Genomic DNA, 27,354 nt, shown 5'->3' on the forward strand with positions numbered 1-27,354 from the left:
TTTGCCAGATCCCAAAGCATCCCAGGAAGCCAGGGTGAGCTCAAAAGCATTCTAAGATTCAGATGAGCTACAGTCCCTGCAAGACCTACCCCCCTCTTTCCCCCCTACTCCCTGGGGGTGCAGATGATTTTCATGTCTTGCCCTGAAGCAAAGGGGGTGACTTCAGTCTTTTATTTGACAGGCCCTGGATTCCACTGCCAGATCTCCTAGGCTGCCTAAAGTCTGTTTAGACTGTAAGTCTAAGTAGTAGGTTGGATCAGTTCAGCCAGAGGCCACTGAGAGCAATGCCCTTCTCTCATTCAAGATAATTCCTGTAATGTTAGCAATACATTCTTTCTCTCTTAAGCCTTCATAACATACAAGTCCCTCACTCAGCCCAAGTACCAGTGACTTCAAGTGGGAAGATTCAAGAAAACTGTAGGCTTTATTCTACATCCTTCTTTCTCCCTATCCTAACAGTTTACAAATTCAAGTTGAAGAATAAAACTGGAAAAGATGTGACCCTTCAAGGCAGAAGATTAAGCACAGCTATGTGGTCCTCAAATGTCAGTACACATGAGAATCCTTGGTATGGTTATTGAACATGCTTATGTCTGGGTCCCCTACCCAGAGGTTTTTGGCTAGAGTGTTTCCCACAAACTCTGGATGGTTTTGATGCAGGTTTGATCATGAGGTCTTCTCAAAGTGCCTTCGTGAACAGATTTGTGCCATGCTCCTCCACCCAGCTCAGAGCACCTCAGTGGCTTCATGGCACAGGTAGACTAATCCGTGTGATCTGGCCTCGGCCCACCCGCTTCTTTATTCCCACGCCACCCACTCCCCGCTTCCACTCTGCACCCTTTTAGCCATGTGGATGACTTCTTCCTGTTTCTCTAGCATGCCACGTTTAGTTATGCCTCGGGGCCTTTGCACTAGCTGTCTCCTCCATCTGGAAGGCTCTTCCCTCTGTCTCCCTTCTTTTGTCCTCAGAACTCGCTTTAAAGGACACAGGTCTTCCCTGACCCTTATCACTCTCTATTCATTTTCATTCCTTTAACAACTGCTGCCATTTGATTTGTTGGTTGGTTGTTATCTGTCCCTTCATTAAATTCGAACTCCTTGCGGGTAGGAATCTTACTTGTCCTGTTCACTGCTGTATCCTCAGTATCTAAAAGAATACATGGCATAGAGTAGATGCTCAGTAAATATTTATCCACTACAGAAACCGAACACACGCAGGCCGTGTGGGTGCCTTCTGGGGAAGGCTGTTCTCTCTGCTCTTTAGCGAAGTCTTGAGCTGACTTATTCATTCGGTGTAAGCAGTCGCTGCTGAGCACTGAGCATGCGCTCTACATAGGCTGCGTCTGAGGTGAGGAGTGGACATGGCGTGCAGACTGATGGAGAGACAGCCACACAGACGAATACGGGACAGTCTGGAAAATGCTGTGACCCAGCTGGGGAAACAGAGAAGGCAAGATCTTCTGCTGACCCTCAGGCAGCAAAGTCCGGGGCAGCCACAGAGAAAGATCCTTTGGGATGCGTGTTTCCCCCTCTTGCTTAATGTCTCATTCCAAACTTTAGTAAGTGCCATTGAGGACAAGTGTGTGCTTCTCTTATAGTGAATAAGAAGGGAGTGTGGCCTAGCCTGCGAGTCAGGGAAGGATTCCTTGAGGAACTAATGGCCTGAGCCAAGATCTGCAAGAAGGGCAGGGGAACAGAGGGGGTGGTGCTGGGGCAATGCCAAGGGGGAGAGAAGAGGAGGGCACCCCAGGTGCAGGCATAGCTCACACCAGTGCCCTGCACAGAGATGACCCGTGTGTCCTGCAGGGGCACGAGAAGGGAATGTGGGGTGAGAGGAGCCCACAGGTGGGGCTTGGGGCAGGTGTGCAAAAGTCCAGCGCACAAACTTCATGGACCACATGAGAGACTTCGGTGTCTATCTCAGAATAAAATGGGAAACCACTGAAGGTGTTTATAAGCAGAATAAGAGCCATGATCGAATTTGTGTTTGGGAAGAGGACTCTGGCTGCAGGGAGGGAGACTGAGAATGACAAAGAGGGACTGAGAAAAGATAGCAGGGAGGACATCGCAGTATCAGTGGCTGGGTCTTCGCTGGCAGTGGAAGTGGAGAGAAGTGGACAAAGTTGGGAGACATTTCGGAGGGAATACAAGCAGCACGATAACAGGAACACTCATGTGCTGTGCTGTGCTCACTGCAGTCTGTCACTGCCCAGCACAAAGTACCTGGGTGATGACCAGTAGTGCCATCAGTCCTTCGGATTAGCCCAGTACGTCATTCAGAGGGGTCGGTTCCCAGACAGGCCTTCCGGAGTGACTGCAGGGAAGACGTTTCCATTCGATGCAGCTCAGGTGTGTGAAGAAGCTGGCAGGTGAACCAGACCCTCTGCACGTGGCCCACTCTGGGGTAACAAGGAGCTGCTAGTTCTTAGCACCCACACCGATGAGTAGAGGAAAAGCTGCCTCCTGTCTTCTCTGTGTGCTCCAGCTGCCCTTCCTCTGTGTCCCCTGTTGTCAGCTAGCTCCATGTGTTCCCTCACACGGAAGAGGGAACTTCTGATTCGCCCAGACATGGGGGCTGCATGAGCCAGGAAAGGGTTAAGTCAGCCAAGTACATTTTCTGAGTCAAGTTGCCCTTTCCCCCCCCCTGCTGCTCCTTCTCTTCCATTTTATGTTTCCTCTCTCTTCGTCATATTCCTATGCAGCTTTTCCCTCTGGATTTCCCATCCGTGGGGAGAACAAATGACATGCTAATGCGTTCAATTGGTATCATATGTGGTCGCTTGGAGAGGAAAGTGCCAGAATGGGTAAGGGAAGTTGTGGGGCAGTGGAAAGTATCCATGGCAATGTTACCCTGTTTAGCAAACATATTAAGAAAATTTGTGCTGAGATAATCAAAGCGTAACTTAGAGGTACCCTTTGGCAGGTCCACATTCAAAACTGGGATTTTCCACTACTTGGCTACAAAGCAGAAATCATTTTCATACAGTGTGTGCCCTGAACGTTGTAGCAGTGGTGAGGTGGGCTTTCTGTCACTATGGGTAATGATCAAAGTGTCCTGTGACTTTGGGGTGTATCCGGATCTCACAAAAGTATCAAATTTCATGTAAGACAAGTCCACACACCTCTCCCCCTACCTTCTGCAGTGAGATGACCTCTGGTCATGCCTGTTTCACCAAATAATTTTTATTGTTGTTTTCTTACAGATTCTGTAAGTATGTGGAAAGAGAAATATTTATACGAAATACCAAAAATGCTTACTCAGTGCAATCAGCATTTATAAGGAGTTGAGTCATTGGCCATCACTCACCATTGAGTGTGCCCTCACTGCTACTCATTGAAGTCCTCCTTGTTCACGCAGCAGGTGTCCCTGCATGCCTTGGTGCATTCTGAATTGCCTAGAGTTTATGTCTTGTCTAAACTTGGCCCAAGAAGAAAGATTAAAAGCAGCAGTGTGTCGCAGTTTTCTGGAGGAAAATGGAAGGTCTGGTTTGGGGGATGGCTTTGAAATTGGCATACATTCCATTTTCTTGCACGTAAAGTCCGTCAGAACAAATTAGGCGTTGGCCTGTGGGTCCTCTGGGAATTGAATCAATTCGTCCACCAAGGAACTATACAAAGCTCTGCGAAAATCCAAAAGGACCTAAGTTTGGGGGCTTCTAAGAAGTGGACATTGAAATCAACCAGCTTCCAATGGCAAACGCAGTATGTGACCAGTCGGTAACAATTTGTTTAGTTACAGCAGCAAATAACATGCTGCTTGCTAAGTGTTGATGATTCACTGTCGAGAGGACATTTTCCTGGTAGGCTAAGTTAGACATAACCTAGGTAGTGGTATGTATATATTATTAAATGCTATATAAACATAAAAATTGCCCATTATCCAATTATCCTAAGGGCCATAGATAATATTTTGTTGTATGTTCTTAGGGTCTGTGTATCTCTGTGTGATGCAAACTACCCTATGCTGATGCAAACAACCTGGAAATCTGTTTCGTTGGGTTGTCACGTGACCACTGAACTTCGCACAGGGCTTAGTATACAGTAATTATCCAATGAATTTTTGAAACAGCAAAGTGATAAGGGCAGTTTAGTCTAGCTTTGGTACCGAATCTTAATAGGCATGCCCAAGCCCCTCTATAAAACACATTGATAACGTCTACTCTGTTTTCGGCGATCCTTGTAATTACCTCAGCCAGAAAAGTGATTTTTGGATTTATGGCATTGTTGTCATTCTTGTCTGTCATTCGTTCTGCCAGACTGAACCCAGGCTACTCTGACATGACACAGGCCACGTGCTGGGTCCGTGGCTGCCTTTCCAAGCCCAGAGTCTTTCCATGGAAGAACGCTAACAGCAAGGCCTCTGTGCCCAGGTGCTCGGCACGGGGAGGGAAGCATGTCAGTGTCTCCCCATCCCAAACCCCAGCATGTACTCCGGGAGCACTTGTTACAGTTCCACGTCTTCTGGCTGCCCACCCCACCTCTCCCCTGAAGTCACAGAGAGCCGCCCAGCTGAAAATGCTGTGTTGAGTTATTCAGAACACCTAACCTAAGGTGAGATCAACAACCTTATTCTGTCTCAGAAAATCTAACTGAGTCATCGTTTGGGTTAAGTCCTTTTCCAATCCATTTATCCACCAGACCTCCCACATTGAATGTTGTAGCTTTACTTCTTCATTTTTTAAGTTATGAGAAAGAAAAAGGAGAAGGAAGAGAAGAAGAGGAGGAGGGAGGAAGGAGGAGGAGGGGTGGGGAGGAGAGGAGGAGGAAGGGGAAGGGGAGAAGGAGGAAGACAAGGAGGAGGAGGAAGACGGGAAGGTGGAGAAGAGGAGGAGGAGGAGGCGGGGAAGGCAGAGAAGAAGAAGGAGACTATCTGGACGATGGCTCTGTGATGCTTGCTCCACTTGGTAACTTGAAAGGGAAAGATAAAAACACGGGAGCCGGAGTCTACATGAAGCAGAACGTTACCTACTTTGTCTCAGAAGCATAGGCATCTTCAGAAGGACATTCTGCCTCCCTAGAAAATCATTTCTAGAAAATTGTCCAAAACAAAGACTTCAGATGAAACAGGCTGTAAGGAGTCAACACCAACAAAACAGATGATTTCAAAAACCTTTGAAATCAACACAGCCACAGATCTCTTTTCTGTCATTGGTGGGGTTTCAGGTTTAGCTCACATTTACCCACCTCCCTGCAAGCAAAAGTTTCTGAGGCTGAAAGCCCATGGGAGATGCACTCTGTCAGCCGGCAAAAGGAGAAAGGGCACAAGACCACCCCAACAGAGAAGATACTGGAAACTTTCTCCCCAGTGGCTCACTCCCCTCCTGCCCAGAAATGCCTACCCCCTCGGCTGTCTGACTCATCCAAGAGCAGACAGTAAGCAACAGTAAGCAATCAGGTTCGTTGATTACAAATCAGCCTATCTGGAATATAAATATTCCTTTCAAGTAGCTATATTACTCTATCTCTGAAGCATGTAGGAAGTCTGCTCCGTGTCATTTTTCCATTAAAATGTAGTCCTAACAGAATTCCAGCTATCCAGTAACATCTCCAAGTCTTCACATGATTTATATGATTTGTGGCCAACTCCATGTATAAACACAGATAGAGTCCGAGAGGGATCTCATTCTAAACATGAGTAAAAGGGGAAAGATAGGTACTTAATTACATCATCAAACTTGTTTTAAATCTTAGAACCTCATATTGTCAACCACATTTATTATCTCACATCATTGAATCGCAAGAGTGCTGTAGATATATATGTTCCTTGTAATTCTGAATATTTTACATAATTTATTTCTATGATAACTGCAGGCAAGAGAGAAGGAACAGATTCCATTAACTCTGTTCTATGGCTGATGGAACTCAGTGGTCACACCACAAATCAAGTAACCAGCACCCTACCCTTTTGACTTTCAGCTTACTTTTTTGGTTGATAGTCTCTGCTCAAAGTCATAAAAGTATATTTTTAAATTTTTTTTAAATGTTTATTCATTTTTGAGAGATAGAGCATGCGTGGGGTAGGGGCAGAGAGAGAGGGAGACACAGAATCGGAAGCAGGCTCCAGGCTCTGAACTGTCAACACAGAACCCGATGCGGGGCTCAAAACTCACGAACTGTGAGATCATGACCTGAGCCCAAGTCAGATGCTTAACCGACTGAGCCACCCAGGCACCTCATAAGTATTTCAAATAAAAATAAGGAGAAATGTATGGCCACATTTGATTGAGGGGAAGGGCAGTACCACTCAAAGGTCAGCAAGTTCCTGTGTCAGAGTGGCCCTCTTCTTTGGCTGGGAATTTTGTGTTAACTTACTTTGGTTGCTGTGTGGGGAGTAGACTACACCCTCAGGGTGCACAGGTAGGGGTGGGGAGGCTGTGCCACTGTTCCGGGTGAGAGACGGTAATAGCTTGGGCTTGGGTGATGGGGTATTTGTGCTGTGAATGAAGAGCAGGAGGCTAGTTTGAGGGAGATGTGGAAGGCCAACCAAGTGGGCTTTCTGATCACGTATGGAAGGTGAGGGAACAAGAAGATGGAAAGAAGAGTGGCACTCAGGTTCCTGCATGGATGGTCTGACCATTCATTAAAATAGGAAGTTCAGGAAGAGGCCAGGGGTCCAATCAAAGAGTTTCGTCTTTAACAGACTGACAGGAGATTGAGGCTTGGAGTGGAGAGGTCACTGGGAAAGCAGACCGGGCATGCGGGCCTCACCCCCTTACACCTGCTCCCATCTGTGTGATAGGTTAGTGTTCTGTGTAAATGGGTTTTGGAGAAAATAGTCTATAACCACGGAAAATACTTTTAGAAACACCAGCTGTAGGCAATGGGGAGTCACTGAAGGATTTCAATCAGGGAAATGCATTGAATGGAATTGTGTTTGCGTCTGCCTTGGATCAGGCGAGAGGAGAGGGAAGAGGTTTGAATCATGGCAGGGGGCCCTCACCAGCTGTTTAGATTTGGGCAAATTAGCCAAACCCTCTGGGCCCCAGGTTCTTCGTCAGCAAAGTGGACCTAGGACTTCCTTCCTCCCAGGGTTGTTATGAGAATTGTAATTAAAATGTCTAGGATAAGAAATACTTAATATGTGTTGGTTCTCTTGTCTGTGACTAAGCACCTGTTGGCGCAATTCAGCAAGTGGGGTGGCCGGAGGTGATTCTAGCAGTCTCCCCAGGGAGGGGTGGGCAGAGTCCAGACTGCTGGGTTAAGTGGGTCAGGGCCACACCGATGAGTGTGGGGTTGGGGACCCGGATACAAGGTGGTGCTGTTGATCGTGTTCAGGGGGAGAGGAGCATTTGGAGTTTGGTCAGGTAGAGGGACCATCTGATAGCCATTTGTATAAACAGGCCCCGTGATCCTACTAGACCCTAAAGCTGCTTTGCACTTGTCTTTCCTCATCAGCACCCACTCTTCCTCTTTTAGTCTCTGCTGCTGCCACTAACCACTGCTCAGCTCATGGCCTTCTTCCTCTTCCCGGTGCCCACAACCTCCTGAGACTCTCCACTTCTCACAAGCCACCAGCCCATGTGTAAGCGCTCTCTGTTTTAACCCCAGGACTTGGTTTCTGCCTCTCTACAGTTAGGGGTGCTAGTTGCTCAGGTGTGAGCTCTTTGCTTCCAAAGATGGGGATGTTTTCTTTTTACCTGGTTCTCTCCATGTCTAGAACCCTGCTGCCGTCTCCTTGCTTTCCAGCCACTGCCTTTGCTGAACCTCATCTCGTGGGCAGTATCCTGAGTGACAGTGGGAAGTGGGGTAGTGGCTGGCTAGCCACAGGCCGCACCAGGCAGCAGGACCTGGGCAATGGCCCTCTGACCCTTGATCCTGGTGAGGATGCCTTTCATTGGTGGGAAACCCCATGCCCCCTGTTCAGACTGTAATCAGGCTGGTGGCCAGGACGTGTGGATTCAGAGCAACATGGTATGTCCTGAAAGCTCTTCCCTCTGAGCCATGGTGAGGCCTCTGCATGGCTTACCCGCTGCATGGCTTACCCGCTGCATGGCATGGGGTAAGCTTGGGGGTGGCCAGACCATCTTTGAACCTCCAAATCCAGGCTTCTCTTTCAGAACACCTGGCCCCTCTTTGTTTTCCTCTCTCTCCTTTTTCTGGGCTTTTGTTGCTGAGCGGACACTGTTTTAAGTCGGTTAGTTCACCTCATAAGCCACATTTTGGTCTCAGCCTAGGAGCTTATCTGTCTGGGAGAGATGGCACTATCAGCGTTCTAGGGGCTGGCTGCCTCCAACATGAGTCCGCAGGCATTTTCCCGGGCTCACCCTTTACAAAGCATGTGCACGTCTCCATTTCAGAATGGTATGGTCTATGACATTGCCAACAAAGTCTTAGTTGATTACTAATATACAAAGATTTTTTCTTTTTAAGTCAGTCTTGAGGCATGACTTACATATCATAAAATGCATCCATTTTATTTATGTTTTAAATGTTTTATTGATTTTTGAGATAGAGAGCGTGAGCAGGAGAGGGACAGAGAGAGAGGAGGACAGAGGATCTGCGCTGACAGCAGTGAGCCTGATGCGGGGCTCAAATTCACAAACCATGAGATCATGACCAAAGCCGAAGTCAGAGGCTCAACCAACTGAGTCACCCAGGCGCCCCCCAAAATGCACCCATTTTAAAAATAAAATTAGATGACTTTTGACAAATGTATACTTCCCTGTAGCCAGCACACAATCAAAATACAGAACATTTCCATCACCCCACATGGTTCTTTGTGCCCCTTGGCAGTCATCCCCCTGACCCCTAGCCCCAGGCAGCTACATATCTACTTTCCGTCAGTACAGATGAGTTTTGCGTTTTCTAGATTTTTACACACATAAATCATACAGTATGTTTACTTTCCTGTCTTATGGTCAGCATAATGTCTTTGAGATTCATCCATATGATAGCATGTTATTAGTAACTTATCCTTGCTTTAGCTGAGCAGTATTCCATTGTATGGAAATCACACGATTGGTTCATCTCTTTACTTGTGTGTCCAGTGTAGGGGGTATTATGACTACAAATGCCTTTTCTGATTCTGGATGTAGCACCTGGAGTAACCATGGCTGTTGCCCTTAGAGAGCTTGAAATCTTGGCAGGAAGAGGTTTAAATGATGCGATATTCGTGGAGGTGTATTATTGGTTGTAATCAACGGCAGGGATGCTTAACAGTTGTACCAGGTGTGATAGAACAGAGAGTGAGGGAGTACAGAGGGAGGGAGTCACTGTTATTTTATCTGGGGGGGGGGGGGGGTATGTTAAAGCTCCATCAAGTGAATGGGGACTAAGGAGCAAGGGGCAGGGGAAGTGCTCCTGGGAGTAGACAGGAGTGGAACACAGGAGGGAGCAATCCTGGCAGGCGGGAAGGGCCATGCGGATTCCATCAGACCTGGCATAGAGAAGTTGTGTTCAGTGAGAGGGAGAGAAAAGGGCTGGAAGGCCTTGAACACTGAGATTGGAAGCTCAGAATTGATGTCCCAAGCAAAAAGAATGGAGGTGCTGTAGGTTTTGAGCAGGGAAGGGCAAAAGCTGTATTTTTGAAAGATTCCCATTATTCGTGGGCAGATTAGCTTGAATGGAGCAAAGAATGCAAGAATAGAGATAACAAACAGTAGGTGTTCATTTGAGCTCATTTTCTTGCCAGCTTCAAGGGTGGCCTCCCCAGCTGCAAAACATGCCTGGTCATAGATTGGGGCCGAGACACAATGGGGGCGGGAAGTCGCACAGCATACCTCTGTCATGGTGTATTAGTTTTCTGTTGGTGCATAACAATTACTTCAAAATCAGTGGCTGAAACAACACGTTTTGTTTTGTTTTGTTTTGTTTTGTTTTGTTTTGTTTTGTTTTGTTTTAATCGCACAGTTTTCTGAGTCAGTAGTTGGGACATAGGTTAAGTAGAGTTCTCAGCTCATGGTCTCATCAGGCTAAAATCAAGGTGTTGGCTGAGGCTGTGTTCTCATTTGGAGCTCAGGATCCTCTTCCAAGTTTATTCAGGGTGTTGACACAGTTCGAGTCCTGCACTTGAAGGGTTGAGGTCCCCACTTCCTTGCTGATCTAGGGGCTGCCCTCAGATTCCAGCCAGGTGGCCCCCTCCATAGGTCATTCACAACATGGCTGTTTGCTTTCTTCCAGACCAACAGGAGAGAGCCTACTGTCACTTTATCTCTTTTAAGGGCACTCCAGATTAAATCAGCTTCACCCAGGATAACCTCCCTTTCGGTTGACTCCAGGGGTCTTAATTACATCTGTAGAACCCCTTTTTGCCATGTAAAGTAACGTAATCATTGGAGTGATATCATATTTATAGATCCCACTCATGCTGAAGGGGAGGAGATCAGGCAGGATGTACACCAAGGAGTGGGTGGCTGGGAGCCATCTTCGAATTCTGCCTACCACACGTGGTTTGGTTTCTCTTTTGACTCCCCGTTTCCTGTACCTATAAGCGAGGAGTTGTTGGCTAGGTCCTCTCAGAGGTTCTGCTCTGTGTTTTCCCTTCCTTTATGATTATGGACTCAAGGTGGAAGCTCTGTTACCAATCCTCTCCTCCAAAATGTGACTGAAACATTGTGGTGACCTGCTGGGCAAAGATGGCTGACTGTCATTGAGAAGGGTGTGTGCTGAGGGAGAGGACAGCCAAGTGACAACAGGTGGGTACGTTGTGGAATGGGTGGTTGGTGTAGTTGTTAGGGCTGTCCACACATATACCCTTTCCTCTCCTTCTGAGCAGCACATGGTAGGACTGCTTACTTTGGCCAATGGAATGTGAGCAGGTGCGACGTCTATAATTCTGAGTGGGAGTTTTCAGAGCCAGTGTGTGTGTTTTGTGTTGCTCTTTTTTCCTCTGCCACAGTGACCGATAAGATTTGAGACAGTGGCTGCTCCTTTAGCCTGGGTCCCTAGGTGAGGGTATGCAGAGCAAAGCCCCAGCCAACCCACCTTGGACTGTGGCATAAACAAAAAATAAACCTTTGTTGTTTAAAGATCCTGAGATTTGGGGTTGTTTGTTACTGCAGCATAACCTAGCCTATCCCTGGCTGATACAAAGGACAGTAACAATGTTAATCTTGCTGCCACCTTCTCTCTCTTTTAATTGAAGCCTAATTAACCCACAATATTAGTTTCATTACAACATAATGATTCAATACTTGCATAATTTTATGACCACATGTGTCACCATACATGGTTATCAATTTTTTTCTCGTGATGAGAAATTTTAAGATCTATTCTCTTAGCAACTTTCAAATATGCAGTGTGGTATTATTAACTGTAGTTGGCATGCTGTATATGACATCCCCATGACTTATTTATTTTATAACTGGGAGTTGATAGATTTTTTAAATGTTTATTTATTTTTGAGAGAGACAGAGACAGAGTATGAACAGGGGAGGGGCAGAAGAGAGGGAGACAGAATCCAAAGCAGGTTCCAGGCTCTGAGCTGTCAGCATAGAGCTTGACACAGGGGTTGAACCCACGAACTGCGAGATCATGACCTGAGCTGAAGTCAGAGGCTTAACTGAGAGAGCCACTCAGGAGCCCCGGGAGTTTATGGCTTTTAATGTGCTTCACCCATTTTGTTTACCCCGTAGGCCCCCTGTCTCTGGCAACCACCAGTCTATTTTGTGTATCTATGAACTTGGTTTTGTTTTTTGTTTCTGTTAAGATTTCACGTGTAAGAGCAATCATACAGTATTTGCCTTTCTCTGTCTTATTTCACTTAGTGTATTGCCCTCAAGTTTTATCCATGTTGCACGTGGCAAGATTTCACTGTTTTTTATGGCTGAATAATGTTTCATTGTATCTGACTATAGCACATTTTCCTTATCCATTCATCTATTGATGGACATTTAGGTTGTTGTCTATGGAACTTCTCACCTTAGCCTGATCCATTTTCTTCTGTGAGATATAGCTATAGGACCCAATCCAAAAACCTTCATGAAAAGTGATGGTGTTGCTGTGTCGTCTTGTATTTTCTTTCTGTCATTCAAGCAGGACTACCCACCTGCTCACTGAGAAGATGCTTTCTCACACCCTGGGACCTTGGCGATTATGACAAATAAGCTATTTTTATTTGAGAACAAATACGTGTAATTAGCACATTTGGGGAAAGCAGCCAGGCAGGTGCACCCTCTCCTGATTTGGATGTGCTTGATGCAGTTTCCCTGTCCCCACTTTCTGAAAATCTCAATTACTGTGCAGTCTACACAGACCCTGGCTCTTTTCTTTTCCTACACCTGTAATTTGTCCATCATGTTGATGACTTTATGATTCTTGTGTTTACAGACTTGCGTGTTGACTATGTCTCTCTCTTAGATCTCTCTTTTCTGCCACTGAACTGTTTCTCTTTCCTGAGCATTTTGAAGGTCTGTCCCTTCTCTGACGTCTTGTCAAATGCTCCTTGTTTGCTTCCCTTCCTCTGAGGACTGCTTCCCCCTTTTCTTCATAGACCTGCCTTTGCAACCCTCCACTAAGGGCTTTCTTCTCCTGCTCCCTCATATCTTAGGGCTTCGGGGGATGCCTCTCTACTGGGACTATCTACAAGCCTCCATCTGGCTCTCAAGAGTGTTGTCCCTGCTACACAACTGCCTGATGGGGGGAAACACAGGGCCTTATTGGACTGTCACACAGTGATCATATACAACAATCCGGACTCCTCCCAAAGACAGCATAAATCATTGGTGACTGCAGGTGGAGATCCATGTGGGGCACACAGGCAGGGACCAGCCTCAAATAAAGACTGAAAATAGTTGCTGCTATGGGAAGAAATAAGGCACAAGAACATGCCGTGGTGTCAGTTATGCTGTGGTGTGAAGAGAAGGGAAATAAAACAGCGAGAATCTGGCAATTATAACAATGATAGCCAGTCGTTAACAAACACTTACTGTGTGCCAATTACTCTGTAGACACCTGCTATGGTTTATCTCCTGCGTGATATTTCCTATGTGGTAACAGAAGTCTCATGCCCATCTGTCTGATGAGGAAATCGAGGCTCATGGCGTTTAGGTAGCTGGCCTAACGTAACGCGGCAAGTAAGCAGAGAGCTGGGATGAAATCCTGGACAGGACAGCTGGTTCCAGAGCCCATGCCCCTACCCAGGAAAGCATGGTGCCTCAAGGCAAGGGGAAGGAAGAGCCCCACGTGCAGGATGGTTACCTGTTTGTTGCCATTGCTTATAATGATTCCCTTCACTGCAGGGTGCAAGGCCTGCTACCCACCGGCCCCTCCACCTTCCTTCCTAGCTCCTGTACACAATGCAAACTGAAGAAGCCCCAGTTTGAATTCTTCCCTTGCTGGTCCTAAGAGCCTAGAGCCGCGGGGTCCAGACCATGGGTTCAGGGGTCGACTTGCTTCCGCCTGAGGCAGTGCAAGATGGGCTTTGAGTTTACAGCTCAGCCAAGGCAGGCACCCAGGGAGGTTGGACGGCCTTGCCTTTCAGAATAGGAGAGAATTGAATCATTGTTACATCAACTCCCCTGACACTTTCAAAACTATGGCCTCCCGCCCTCCTTCCTCTGCAGCTTTTCTCTGCCTATAAAATGAAAAGCAGATTGCCTTGCCGGGGGGGCTCAAAGCCGGCCCGCATCGGAGGTGTGTGAGGAGGGGAAGCACAGCGTGCGAGGGCGTCTGGGCCATCTGCTTCTCATTGACCGCGGTGCCGCCATGGAACACAATGGGCCAGTGTGCAGCCTGCCCCCAGAGCGGCCGCAGCGGTGACCCCGGGCCTGCTGCCTGGCAGGCTGGGGAGTGGCCCCAGAGGCTGGGATCTGCTTTCCTAGAGTGTGGGGGTGGTTCCCCCTCATCTGACCATTTCTTCTTTCTTTTCTTCCTAGAAAGATGGCTTTCAGCTGTTTCCTCAAGACTCCTGGTAACCTCTTGAAAAAGCCGTATTTATTGTATGTGTGTTTTAACATTATAAATGTAATCTGCATTTGATGCACAAAACCCAGAAGAGTAAAAAGAAGCGAAAACTCGTGACAGTCCCACTACCAAGGGTTAGTATGTGTTCTGCCAGTCTATTTTCCGTGAATGTTTTTCAGCATTGTTTTTAAAGACATTAATGACCTAATTATACGCTTCTGATTTAGGCATCGTTCTAAGTACTTTGCCTGGATGCTCTCAGGCTTCATATAGTACAGCCCTGTTACGTCAACACTTTTATTACCACCATTTTTACAAATGAAGGCGCTGCAGTTTAGAAGGGGCAGGAAATCTGCCCAGGACTTCCCAAGGCGATGGTGGGGCCAGGATTCAGTAGCAGGCTGGGCTCTGCAGATTCCACAGCTCCAAACCACCTCACGATACACATCTGTGTGGGATACAGACTAATGTGTGTCCAGTTTTTCACTGAACAACAAATTGGGACTAATTTCTCATTCTTTTGATAGCCCTCTACACATGGGTTTTACAGTTGCCTATATCCCGCTGCACAGACTTATCTTAACCTTTGTAGCCACTTCCCTGGTTTTGGATTGTTCCCGATTTTGCCATTGTGATCCTGAGATGATCACTCAGTACAGATTTTTTAAGCCCATCTCCTGTGATTTGATGGTAGTGGAATTCTGCGTGAATGGACACACACACCTGAAAGAGTTTTGAAAGATTGGCAAATCACCTTTAAGAAAAATTATACTTGCAACATTCGGTATTATAATCTTCTATCAAACTGCCAAGCATTTTTATTTTATTATTTTTTTTAATGTTTGTTTGTTTAATTAATTAATTAATTAATTTTTGAGAGAGGAGAGAAAAGCAAGCCAGGAAGGGGCAGAGAAAGAGGGAGAGAGAAATCCCAGGCAGGCTCTCTGCTGTCAGCACGGAGCCCAACACGGGGCTCAAACTCATGAACCATGAGATCATAACCTGAGCTAAAACCAAGAGCCACCCAGGCACCCCAGCATTTTAAAAAATTTATATCTAACTTTTAAACTTTTAAGTTATTTTTTTAGTGATCAAGCAATGAACTTTCTTATTTATTCATTGTCAATTTTAATTTATTCTTTTGTAAATTTACTGCTTATGCTCCTTACCTAGTTTTCTACTGTGTGTGTGATTCATTTTTAGATTGACTTGCAGAAACTTATTAGATTAAGGATATTAATCCTCTGCTTTCTGGATTGCAAATAGGTATCTCAGTTTGTCTTGCTTTTAGTCAGTTTTATCCTAAGATAAAATTCAATTCGGTTTACCTTAGGATGTTTTTGCATTTTCGTTAGAGGCTTGAAAATGTTATGCAGCTGATTTATTGATCTTTTTCTTTGTGCCTGCTTCCTTTACTTTTTTTTTTTTAAACTTCCTTCTGTCTCCTCAGCAATATGACATAAACATTCATGTTGAATGTGGATTTTATCCTGTTGCTTAAAATTAAACTTGCTACAACATGAACTAAAGCACTGAGATGTCAGAGTGGGTGACTCAGTGATAGAAGAGAGTGAAATGAAACCGTACCAGCTAATTACCCAGGAAAACACAACCCAATAACACATCGATCCTGAAACGGAGGTGTAGACTGACACAGTTATGTTATTTTATCTTATCACACAACTACAGGGGAAAGAAATGTTTATGTGTTTATTTTTTGGTGTGATTTGTCAAACTCCTAAGGAAGATATCACCATTTCTTACCTTATGAATGGAATTCATATGTATTTTCTTTAAATATCAGAAAGTGTTGCTTAATTTTCTTCATAATCATTATAAAGCTAACATTTTATGACTTGAAGCACTTTTTAGCATAGAACTGCACCCAGTTTCTACATGTTCAGAGTTAAGATATCATCTATATTCTGCCACAGAGCTCAGAAGCAAGGAGTGCCATCCTGATCCCAGCCTCAAGTCCTCAATCCAGATGCCTCCATGCCTTCTCAATTTCTTCTCCATGGAAATGAATAGAAATCTTATAGGTCAACAAGTATGGGGTGGATTCCAACTTGCAAAACCTTTATAGATGGCCTCATTTACTTATATACATGGGGAAAGGTATCCAAAAGACAGGAAGAAGCAGTAAAATATCTACATGAGTGATCTACCATACTGTTGAGAAATACCACTGAATGCCAGTGTTACTCCAATGTTACATTTCCTTGGCCTCTCTTTTTTTTCCTTCCTTTAATATATTCCAGACACGCTCATTGGCAAAACCCAACCAGAAGCCAGAGCAGAGAGCCTGGGCACTGTGTCCTATAGAGGTTACAGATCCAAGTTCACAGGCCAAGGTCGAGAGACGTGGAGAATGGGTCTCATGGCAAGCAGAAGCAGAGAGAATTAGCCAGGATAAAGACGAGAAGAAAATTAAAAATCCTTCGGAAGTCCACCCTCCAGAGGTAACTTTGATTAACACTTCGGTCAGTTTGCAATGAGTTTGTCATACTGGTTACTTTTATACAGTTGAGATCTACTACATAATTGCTTTTGAAAGCATAGTTAACCAGGAAACCGAGGTCCAAATCAAAAACTGTTTTAAGAAGGGTTTGATGACAGATAATCATTGTATCTGAGTGGTTTATTAACTTTCCAAATATGTTAAAACATGCAGATGCACGCGCATGTGCGCGCGCGCACACACACACACACACACACACACACACACACACACACACACACAAAATGACCCAAGTCATTTAATGGGAGAATTTTTTCCCCAAAACTATTGCTCTAGCTTCTTGAAATGTAAATGCTGTTTTTTCTTACACTGTGAGACCAACTATTCTTTCATGGACAAAATTAAGATTTTTCGGTTTATTAATTTTTTTAAATCGCAGTATCCTGAGTATATGATCAGAGATAACAAATGAATGACGCATTTACTGCCATATTCCATTGGATTCCCCAAGACAGACATCACTCACCGATCCCCTCCTTCTTTCCTCTGGAGTGCCCATGTGGCTCGGTTTCCTCCCCAGCACAACAATCCTCAGTACAGTAAGTCTCATAAATTGAGGCCTATTCCTGGCCATCGAGTTCAGCAATCATTAAGAATAGAAGTATACTACCTGATAGTTTCCGTAGCCATCAACCATGGCAGAAGGTTCTTAGCCTCAGCAAAACTGCACAAGCTGAAAAACAGCTGAGGAAAATAAGTGAAGAGATGAGGTAAAGTGGCAGAACTCTCCACCAAAGCAACCCAACTGGATTTTGAGTTTGGGATCTCCAGAAAAGAAGTGCATATCCACAACTCCCCATTCTCACATTCTTGGAGTTCATGATCTCAGCCACCAGCCTAAGTCTGTTTTGCATGCTTACGTGTCCAGGAATGTCTATTGCCCTTGCTCCAAAGACTGCAAAATGATGGGGTCCCCACTTTTTCCCTCCAGAACCCTCTGAAGGCTGCTCCACAGAGAGTGGTAAAAGAAGTCTGAGGCCAATCAATATTTTATGTTCTTTATAAGAAGTTGTTTTTTCTTCCTTGATGCCTATAATGTAAAAGTAAATTATTCTTGACATTCAAATATTTTGCTAGAATGTATTTTAAAATTTTTTTTTCAACGTTTTTATTTATTTTTGGGACAGAGAGAGACAGAGCATGAATGGGGGAGGGGCAGAGAGAGAGGGAGACACAGAATCGGAAACAGGCTCCAGGCTCCGAGCCACCAGCCCAGAGCCCGCTCAGAGCCCGCTCAGAGCCCGCTCAGAGCCCGAAGCGGGGCTCGAACTCACGGACTGCGAGATCGTGACCTGGCTGAAGTCGGACGCTTAACCGACTGCGCCACCCAGGTGCCCCTGCTAGAATGTATTTTAAATGAAACCCCTGTGTGATGGGTCCTGAAGGCCATCCATCACTAGGTTTGGAAATTCACCAAAATGACTCCCAGAACTCCGCCTGAAATATCCTTGTGGCTAAGATATATTATAGCAAAGTCATAGGAATATGCAGCTAGCTTATAAGGGCAAAGGCACAAGCAAGTCTGGCAGAATATAGGCTTCTTTTTCCTCTCTCCCTTCTCTTAGGGGTCACAGAGAGCTCACTCTTCCCCTGGCAAGGAAAACGGAGCAACATATGTGTGATGTGTCTGCCCAGGGAAGCCCATTAGAGACTCCATTCTCAACTTTTTTATTGGCGTCTGATCATATAGGCCCTCCGGCTAGCGTGGACCAAAATTCCAGACTCCCAGAAGGAAAGCAGGTGTCAGCGTATACCCCAGCATTTGTAAAAACAGTTCAGGCACTGTGAGCCACTCTTTCCAGTTAGGCAAAGTTTTCTGTCAGTGTAGGGAACTAGTTACCAGCCAAGTTCCCAGATACCAGCCAGCATGGCTTCCTAAGGGCAACGGCTTCAGTCTGCTTTATTAACTCTTTTCTGCACAGCCCTCTTTCAGTTTATTTTTCCTTAGAATGTGATGAGCCCCTTCAAATTGCTTACTAAATAAAGTTGTCTTTAATTCTTTCATCATTGCTTTGGTTCTGGTTGTACAAGTTTCTTCCTTAAGATGTTCTATAATTCTTGAATTTGGTGAGATAGTCAAGGAGGACACAACCTCTCCTCTTCTTTCCTTTCCTTTCCTTTCCTTTCATTTTCTCTTTCTTTCTTTCTTTCTTTCTTTTCCTTCCTTTCCTTTCCTTCCTTTCCTTCCTTTCCTTCCTTCCTTTCCTGAGAGAGAGCACAAGGTGAGTAGGGGCAGAGAGAGAGAGGGAGAGAGAGAATCTCAAGTAGGCTCCCCACTCTGTCTGCCTGGAGCCCTACTCAGGGCTCAAACTCTCAAACTCTGAGATCATGACCTGAGCCAAAATCAAGAGTTGGACGCTCAACCAGCTGAGCCACTCAGGCACCCCTCTTCCTTTTTATTTCCATCACTTTGCCTGTCTTCTCTGCATTCTCTTCTATTTCCATGCTTGTCCTCCATGTTACTCGTTCATGGTTCTATGGTCTCAGCTCTGCTTCCTGCACCCCTAATGCAGGGTTGGGAGGTAGGTTTTTGTCTGGTATTGCATTAAAAACCTCTAAATTGCAAACATGAGTGCTTTTTCCTCAGATGTTATTTTCATGTTGTTGCTTCTCCCCCTCCAGCCTTTCTCCGCAGTGAGAAGTCTATCTTGATCCATTACTTTCCATAAGAGAGGTCGTGGGGGCTTAGGCTTATTGCTGCCCCTGTCATTGGGGGTGGTGTCTGTCAAAAGTCCTTTCCAGGAGTTGAGTCATAGATTGTGGTGCAACTTCCCGGTCTTGCTCCTAGTGACCATCAGGTAGCATTTACTGAATATCTGTTAACTGAAATCTTTCTTCTCCTGCCCCGCTGGATAGCTCTCTGACGCAGTGGAGACATGGAGAACGTAGAAAGAACGGTGCCCTGGCATGCCTGCCTAGGGGCTGTGCCATCTGCAGGCTGTGACTGTCATGTCATATCTGTGAAGACTCCCGTCCTGGGCTGCTGTGGAGCCTCATTCTTCTCCACCCCCATTTCCCAGGACATGAAGAGAGGGGTGCCCATGGACGCAGCACTCTGGATGGTGTCCTGATATTTTGGACAGGTCAGCCCTGTGGTTCTGGTTTTAGGGATCTTGGCTCATGGAGTGAGAGGTCCATGGAGTGACGTGGCACTTTTTTTTTTAATTTTTTTTTTTAATGTTTATTTATTTTTGAGACAGAGAGAGACACAGCATGAACGGGGGAGGGGCAGAGAGAGAGGGAGACACAGAATTGGAAACAGGCTCCAGGCTCTGAGCCATCAGCCCAGAGCCTGACGCGGGGCTCAAACTCACGGACCGCGAGGTCGTGACCTGAGCTGAAGTCGGACGCTTAACCGACTGAGCCACCCAGGCGCCCCTGACGTGGCACTTTTAATCCAGTTCATTGCCTGGCATTTGTTTGAATATTGATCCTAACTCACTGAATGATGTTTTTACTGTTTCCAATGTTTCCAATCTTAGGTATTTTCATGAGAAGTTGGGAAGGGCTTGTTAGGGAGCTATTAACCAAGCATCATTTAAAAACTCGAGTTCTAAGGAAGCTTCTAATTAAGGAGCTATCAGGGCTCACAAAGAATAAAGCGCTGGAAGCAGCCAACAAAGATTAGAGTCTCATTAAGGGGCTAAGACAGGCACATGTGAAAAATAACCCACAATCCCAGACAGTGTATTTTGATGGGTGACCTGGGAGTACAGCAGGCTGGGACTCGAGCACTCCGGCTTCTCCTTCCTGCCTCCAGCATGGATTTGCTGTGTGACCTCGGACAAGGCAGGGCTCCCTTCTGGAATTCTCTTGCCTTGTTTACAAATGAGGGAATTGGTCTAGAGAGTTCCAGTATGCCTCCTGCTCCAACATTCTTCATCTTTCTCAGCTGTTGTGATTCAGTGGGAATTCTGTAGAAAGGAGGAATCGGCTGCCCTTGGACTGAGGGATCACCTCTAAAGGCCAAAGAAGCAGAAATTACAGACCCCTCCCTGAGTCCTGCCTCCGTGCTGGGAGTGCCTGCATACCTCCAGGGCTGCTCAACTCCATGTCTCTTGCTTGTCTCTTTGTCTCCTAGATTTCCTTACGCATAATGGCCTGTAAATGATATGGGCATGAAGTTTACAAAGGTCTTGTCTGTTTGAATCATCCTGCCTGTGTGCATGTATGTGTTCAGTGTAGCAGAAAATGGATGTCAGAGCCTTTTTAAAAGGGAAAAGTCCATTCTCCCTTTTATAATTGATTCATAATTTAGCCCTAAGGAGTCGGGTGTTGCTTCCTTCTGACAATAAGCCATGACCCTTTTGTTAGGCCAAGTTTAGACAAGAGGTCTAAGGCTCGAGTGAGTAACTTCTGATACATCAGGGTGTGCGGAGACCTCGGGACCTGGCCTGGATCCTCCTCTGCTCCAGGTAGAGTTTCTTCCTGTGTTCAGAATTCCATATTCTCCGTGAGCATCTGGCAGGCAGAGGTGAGTCAGCACCCATGGAGACAGCAGCCTGGCACGCTGCTGTCTGAAGAGGCTGGTCTTAGGTATGACTCCCCCAACCCTGCCCTGCCTTGGGTCGGTGAGATAAAGACCTGGGGCCTCAGGGACTGTCCTCCCGGTGGGGACACTGCTGCCTGGCTGTCCTCCTGAGCGGGAGGCCCTGCTTCCCTCCACTGTGTCTCATGTGAGAACTCCTCACCCCACCACCCCCGTCCACCGCCAGGATAAGAGGGCAGGGAGCTAATTTAGCAGATTATAAGACACCATCAAAACCAGGTACTCAGGTTGACGCAAAATCCTCGTGCGGGGGATAAATAATCTAACTGGCTGTTGATCTGCAACCCAATAGAGAGATCATCGAAAGTGCTCCCTGGTAGTTGTGTTGCAGTTTCCCCTTCTTCCGAGACAAACTGCTCGTACTGGTGTCTCTCACATGCACCCATACTTGCAGGAGAGGGGAGAGTTGGGAGAACTGTTGTTATCATTAGTATCTGTGAAATGTTGCAAGAGGGGGAAACACACGCATCCCAAAGGATCTTTCTCTGTGGCTGCCCCGGACTTTGCTGCCTGAGGATCAGCAGAAGATCTTGCCTTCTCTGCTTCCCCAGCTGGGTCACAGCATTTTCCAGACTGTCCCGTATTCGTCTGTGTGGCTGTCTCTCCATCAGTCTGCACGCCATGTCCACTCCTCACCTCAGACGCAGCCTATGTAGAGCGCATGCTCAGTGCTCAGCAGCGACTGCTTACACCGAATGAATAAGTCAGCTCAAGACTTCGCTAAAGAGCAGAGAGAACAGCCTTCCCCAGAAGGCACCCACACGGCCTGCGTGTGTTCGGTTTCTGTAGTGGATAAATATTTACTGAGCATCTACTCTATGCCAGGTATTCTTTTAGATACTGAGGATACAGCAGTGATCAGGACAAGATTCCTACCCGCAAGGAGTTCGAATTTAATGAGGGGACAGATAACAACCAACCAACAAATCAAATGGCAGCAGTTGTTAAAGGAATGAAAATGAATAGGGAGTGATAAGGGTCAGGGAAGACCTGTGTCCTTTAAAGCGAGTTCTGAGGACAAAAGAAGGGAGACAGAGGGAAGAGCCTTCCAGATGGAGGAGACAGCTAGTGCAAAGGCCCCGAGGCAGAACTAAACGTGGCATGCTAGAGAAACAGGAAGAAGTCATCCACATGGCTAAAAGGGTGCAGAGTGGAAGCGGGGAGTGGGTGGCGTGGGAATAAAGAAGCGGGTGGGCCGAGGCCAGATCACACGGATTAGTCTACCTGTGCCATGAAACCACTGAGGTGCTCTAAGCTGGGTGGGGGAGGGTGGCACAAATCTGTTCATGGAGGCATTTTGAGAAGACCTCGTGGTCAAACCAGGGTCTCATCCTTCTGTGGGGATGACCCTTCCACTGTCATGCTGCTTTTAAGGGAGGGATGTGACTTTCTGCTGCTCTTTGGCTACCACCTCACTTGCTTAGCCCTTCCGGTGCACGTTTGGGCCTGTAGAGGAGAGAGACTGGCTCTCAGGAGGACGGAAACCACAACTCCGGGCTTGAAAGCACTGAACAACTCCACCCTGGCCAGGGCTCTTTGGTTTTGTGTGTGTGTCTGTGTGTGTGTGTGTGTTTAGTTTATGTATTTATTTTGAGAGTGAGAGAACCAGGGAGGGGCAGAGAGAAAGGAGAGAGACAGAATCCCAAGCAGTCATGGAGCCTGACGGGGGCTCAAACCCACAAGCCCACGAAACATGAGATCATGACCTAAGCTGAAACCAAGAGTCAGATGCTTAACCGACGGACCCCCCCAGGCACCCCTGACCAGGGCTGTTTTAAACTGTAAGTGAGAGAGACACCACACGAACCAGCTAAAGTCAGAAAGGGAGTTTGTCGGCTGCTAAGACTGATAGTGACCGTGCTTGAACTTGAAGGGTTCAGTGTCAGCAGGACTGTCTCTGTCAGCGGTCACTCTGTTTTTCTCTTTGCACTGACTTTATTTTCTCTTACTCTAGCAGAGCTTCCTCCCAGATGCCTTCAGTCTTGCAAGGTGGAGTGTCTGTCCTGGACCTCATGCCTCAGGTGGCCCCATGCTTTGGAGTAACTTCCTTGAAATTACTGGGGCTGGAGCCATCAGTCCCTTTATAGGTGCTCTGGTCCTCATTTCTTCCATTAGGTCCCTCTTTCACCTACAGAGTCAATCATAGGCTGGGAGGAACTTGAGAACTCACATCCGTGGGGTTATCCTGGGGCCCTGTGGACAGGCCCCAGTTCCAGGATGATGGTCTGATGAGTAGTTCACTCTCCCGGGGTAGCATGGTATTTCTTTCACTGGATCTCACAAGATGGCCATCAGAATGATGCTGACATGCTGATTTGGGATGACTTTAAAAAAAAAATTCAATGTTTATTTATTTTTGAGAGAGAGAGAGAGAGAGAGAGACCCAGTGCAAGTGAGGAAGGGGCAGAGAGAGAGGGAGACACAGAATATGAAGCAGGCCTCAGGCTCCTAGCTGTCAGCACAGAACCCAACACAGGGCTTGAACTTACGAACCGGGAGATTGTGACCCGAGCGGAAGTCGGATGCTTAACCCACTGAGCCACCCAGGCACCCCTGATTTGGGATGACTTTTACTCCCATCTGACACAGGATGAGTTCAGAGTTCTGAGCTACCATGACTCTTGGGCTCAAGGTGCATGTGAAGGCCTGAGCATCAGTCTCTCCTGTTCATGTCCTGATTGTGGTGCCCTTTTAGTCTGTAACCCCCGAGGATGGCCTGTTGGTGGCAGGCATCCTTTATCCTGTCCCCTGCTGCTGTACCACGCCACACTACACCACATGTCAGGATCTATACCACATGGCCATGCCTCTCTCCCCCGAGGGTTTTGAGACCATTTCTCCACAACCACAATGTGCTATTACAATTGATATTCTCTCTTGCAACAGATTGATTTTTGTGCCCTCCTGGGTTGGTTGTGACGCATGCCAGATAAGGGACAGGCCTTCTTTGTGCAGATGGAGATAATAATATAGCTCTGACCTCTGCCCTCAACCACCTGCATCTTTTCATTTACCTCCCTTCCACGTATGATTGGCTAGGAAACCTTTATAAAGCCAGGACCAAGTGGCACAGTTTCAAGAAACACAGACCATCTATCTAAATTAATTTCAAAATAGCTCAAGTATTTTTATTCTTTACTCTTTGAAAATTCTGAAGGGAATCTAAGTACATGCTTCACAGCAATTCTCTACATTTTTACCTGACAGTTCACAGCTTCTCCAGCACAGATTTCTTCAAAATTCATACCCTTCCTGGGCACCTGGGTGGCTCAGTCAGTTGGGCATCTGACTCCTGATTTCAGCTCAGGTCATGATCCAAGGGTTATGGGATTGAGCCCCCTGTTGGGCCTCTCACTGAGTGTCAAGCCTGCTTAAGATTCTCTCTCTCTTTCTCTCTCCCCCCACCTTCTGCCCCTCTCCCCTGCTCGTGCTCTCTAAAAAAAAAGAAAAAGAAAAAAAATTCTTGCCCTTGCCAAAACACCTAACCCCACAGCCCGTGTGGCCTTTCTTCTTCATTTCTACTCTTCCTCTTAGTATTTAATTACCTAGATCTGTGCTGTCCAGAGTATGGTGGCCACTAGCCACGTATGGCTGTTAAGCACTTTAAGTGTGGCTGATCTGAAAGGAGATGTGCACTAAGTGCAAAAAACACACTGTATTTTGAAGGCTTGATATGAAATTTAAAAAGGAAATTTAAAATAACTGACTGATTTTTTATATTCATTCCAAGTTGAAATGATAATGTTTTAATATATTGAGTTAAATGAAATATGTAATTAAATTAACTTTACCTATTTCTTCTTGCTTTTTCTAAAATATATGTATATAATATATATATACATGTACATATATATGTATATATATATGGGATATATGTATATATACATGTATATATACATTTTTTTTTTTGAGAGAGAGAGAGAGAGCACGCAGGGGGAGGGCAGAGAGAAGGAGACATAGGACCCAAACCGGGCTCTGCGCTGACAACAGCGAGTCCAATGTGGGGCTCAAACTCACAAACCACAAGATCATGACCTGAGCCGAAGTGGGACCCTCAACTGACTGAGCCACCCAGGTGCCCCTCCTTTTGCTTTTTTAGTATGGCTAGTAGAAAATTTTAAGTGGCATATGTTGCTCATGTTATATTTCTTTTGCACAGTGCTGAGTCAGATCAATGAAGACTTCCCAGTTTTTTCCTTTTCCTCCTGCTTCTTCCTCTTTCCTTCCTGGTTCTGTCTTCCTTGACCTGATGTCTTGGTTTGAAAATACAAAAGTCCCACTAAGTGGTCTGGCAGAAAAGAAGCTCTCCCAGATGGGGGCATCAAAGGGCAAGGGCTCTAGATATAAATACATCAATCATTTGTTTTAAAATTTTTTAATGTTTATTTATTTTTTTTTTGAGAGAGAGACAGCATGAGTGGGGGAGGAGCAGAGAGAGAGACACACAGAATCCAAAGCAGGCTCCAGGCTCTGAGCTGTCAGCACGGGAGCCTGACGCAGGGATTGAGCTCATGAACCTCAAGATCGTGACATGAGCTGAAGTCAGACACTTAACCACCTGAGCCACCCAGCCACCCGATACATCAATCATTTTTGTCTCATCCCACGTATGTTAAATAGTATTTGCTTTACTTGAGGAAAGAAAGGACTTCACTATTGAAATCACCATCATAAAATTTACTACACAGAAAACATCAGATGGAGGAAAAACAGTAATTCTTTTTTCCTGAAACACTTACAAAGTCCACATCTTAATCTAGAGTTTAAATTATTTCATTCATGATTTAACTCCTCGCAAATGTCTGTTGTGTCTAGGCTCTGCCACGATTCTATACTTCTCAGTAGACACATTCATATTAAGACCATTAGCTCTTTTTTATTTAAAATTGGTAGGCAACACTTTCCTATTTTGTGTTTCTTCACTTGGATAAATGTCTAGTTCCCAGTCCATCATCACCAATAACTTAAGAACCATTTTATTCTTCACTCCAGGAGGCTGTCCCTAACCAGGAAAGCCAGGCTGCTGTGACTCACGCCTCGCATAAAATATGTCTGTTTGGGAAAACAGCCAGAACTATTGCTTGACCTTATGATAAGAGATAAAAAGTAGTTGTGAATACAACAGGAGGATTTGTTCTAAACTTTTAAATATTTTTATTTGATGATCTTTTAAATCTTTTTTTATTGAAATGCAGTGCACAATGACAGCTATCAAGAGACGTATTCCCACGTCTAAGTGTTCACATATGTGAAAAATAATTGGATGTGGGCTGAATAGATGCATTTGAAACAAATCATGGGTGAAGAACAAGAGACGATCTTTTACTTGATGATTATTCTCCCTGTGTTAATAAGAGAGTAATTTACCCTGGGTGGTTGCAGCCAAAGATTGGAAAGCTAACCAGTTAATGCTATCAGCCTGTGGTTTTGTTAAGTCAGGAATCGAACTTGGAAAATGGTTTCTTGGAATCTCCAGGGAACAGGGTGGGGCTGGAAAGCCGGAATCGCATGTCTTTGCCCATGAAGAGCACACATATATAATTTTAGGATTTATTAGTTAGTATTTACTAATACTTTGGTTTTGTACACTTAAAATTTCAGACAATTGCTTGTTCATGTTCACTGAGGAAGAGGAAGTCGAGTATTGTGTAATTAAACGGAATCAGGAGAATTTACGCTGATATTTGGTAAGCCATTTCCTCTTCTTACTACAAGTGTCTGATACATGCTTTTCCCGATAAGTAGCAGAACTGCTGTTCTCATCAGAAATTTCGGAGCTGAAATAGAAATCTCTGAGGGGCTGTTTGACTTTGAGGTGGCGTTTTTGTAAGGATTTTTTGGAAACAAGGGGCAGTTGCGAATTTAGATCTTTGAGGACTGTGCTATTACCTCTGACGAGATGAATGTTCAGGCATGTGCAAACAAGTCTCTTGGTGTTTGGCCCAGAAAGCTCGATTGTTTCCCCCTCTGGCCTGCACTTTCTGTGTGAGAGTGGACCCTTGCAGTAGAGCGGGAGTAGGACAGTGATCTGGAGATCTACACGCTTACCCAAAAGCCCAGCCAGCTTCTCCTGAGTCAGGATGAGGCCGACTGCACTCCTCAAGAAGTCCCAACGTAGAAGCAGCTTTCACAGGTCCCTTTCCCCACCCCTCCCCCTCTCTGCGGTGCTTGCCCTCAGCCAAATGCATGGCTGTGTGCTCCTAAGATCTCAGGACACCTCCCAGCAGCTTTTGCAACCTGTCCCAAGCCTAACACTAGAGCAAATCTTCTAAATGTGTAATATAAATTTGCCCTGGTCTAATCTGGGGACCCCGTGGGGGTGCTGCCTTAATACCACATGTCCAGGTGAGGTATGGAGAGACAGACTGATTTCTATCTCTGTTAAATATGCTCCCTCTTAATTGATGTGACTAAGGAAGGAACACCTTCTCAAATTTCTCTG

At 45.8% G+C, this 27,354-nt stretch overlaps 1 long non-coding RNA gene across 1 annotated transcript; it reads left to right on the top strand.

The window, feature by feature from the left end:
• Positions 1 to 13,820: 13,820 nt before the first annotated feature.
• Positions 13,821 to 26,752, top strand: LOC121010884 (uncharacterized). The gene is made up of 4 exons (XR_005781402.1): positions 13,821 to 13,976; positions 16,104 to 16,304; positions 19,220 to 19,446; positions 26,514 to 26,752. It is a non-coding gene; the product is annotated as an uncharacterized LOC121010884 (long non-coding RNA).
• Positions 26,753 to 27,354: the final 602 nt, after the last annotated feature.

The sequence above is a fragment of the Herpailurus yagouaroundi genome, unplaced genomic scaffold, assembly GCF_014898765.1.
Source record: "Herpailurus yagouaroundi ecotype Mexico unplaced genomic scaffold, PumYag 192, whole genome shotgun sequence".
NCBI classification, from domain to species: Eukaryota; Metazoa; Chordata; class Mammalia; order Carnivora; family Felidae; genus Herpailurus; species Herpailurus yagouaroundi.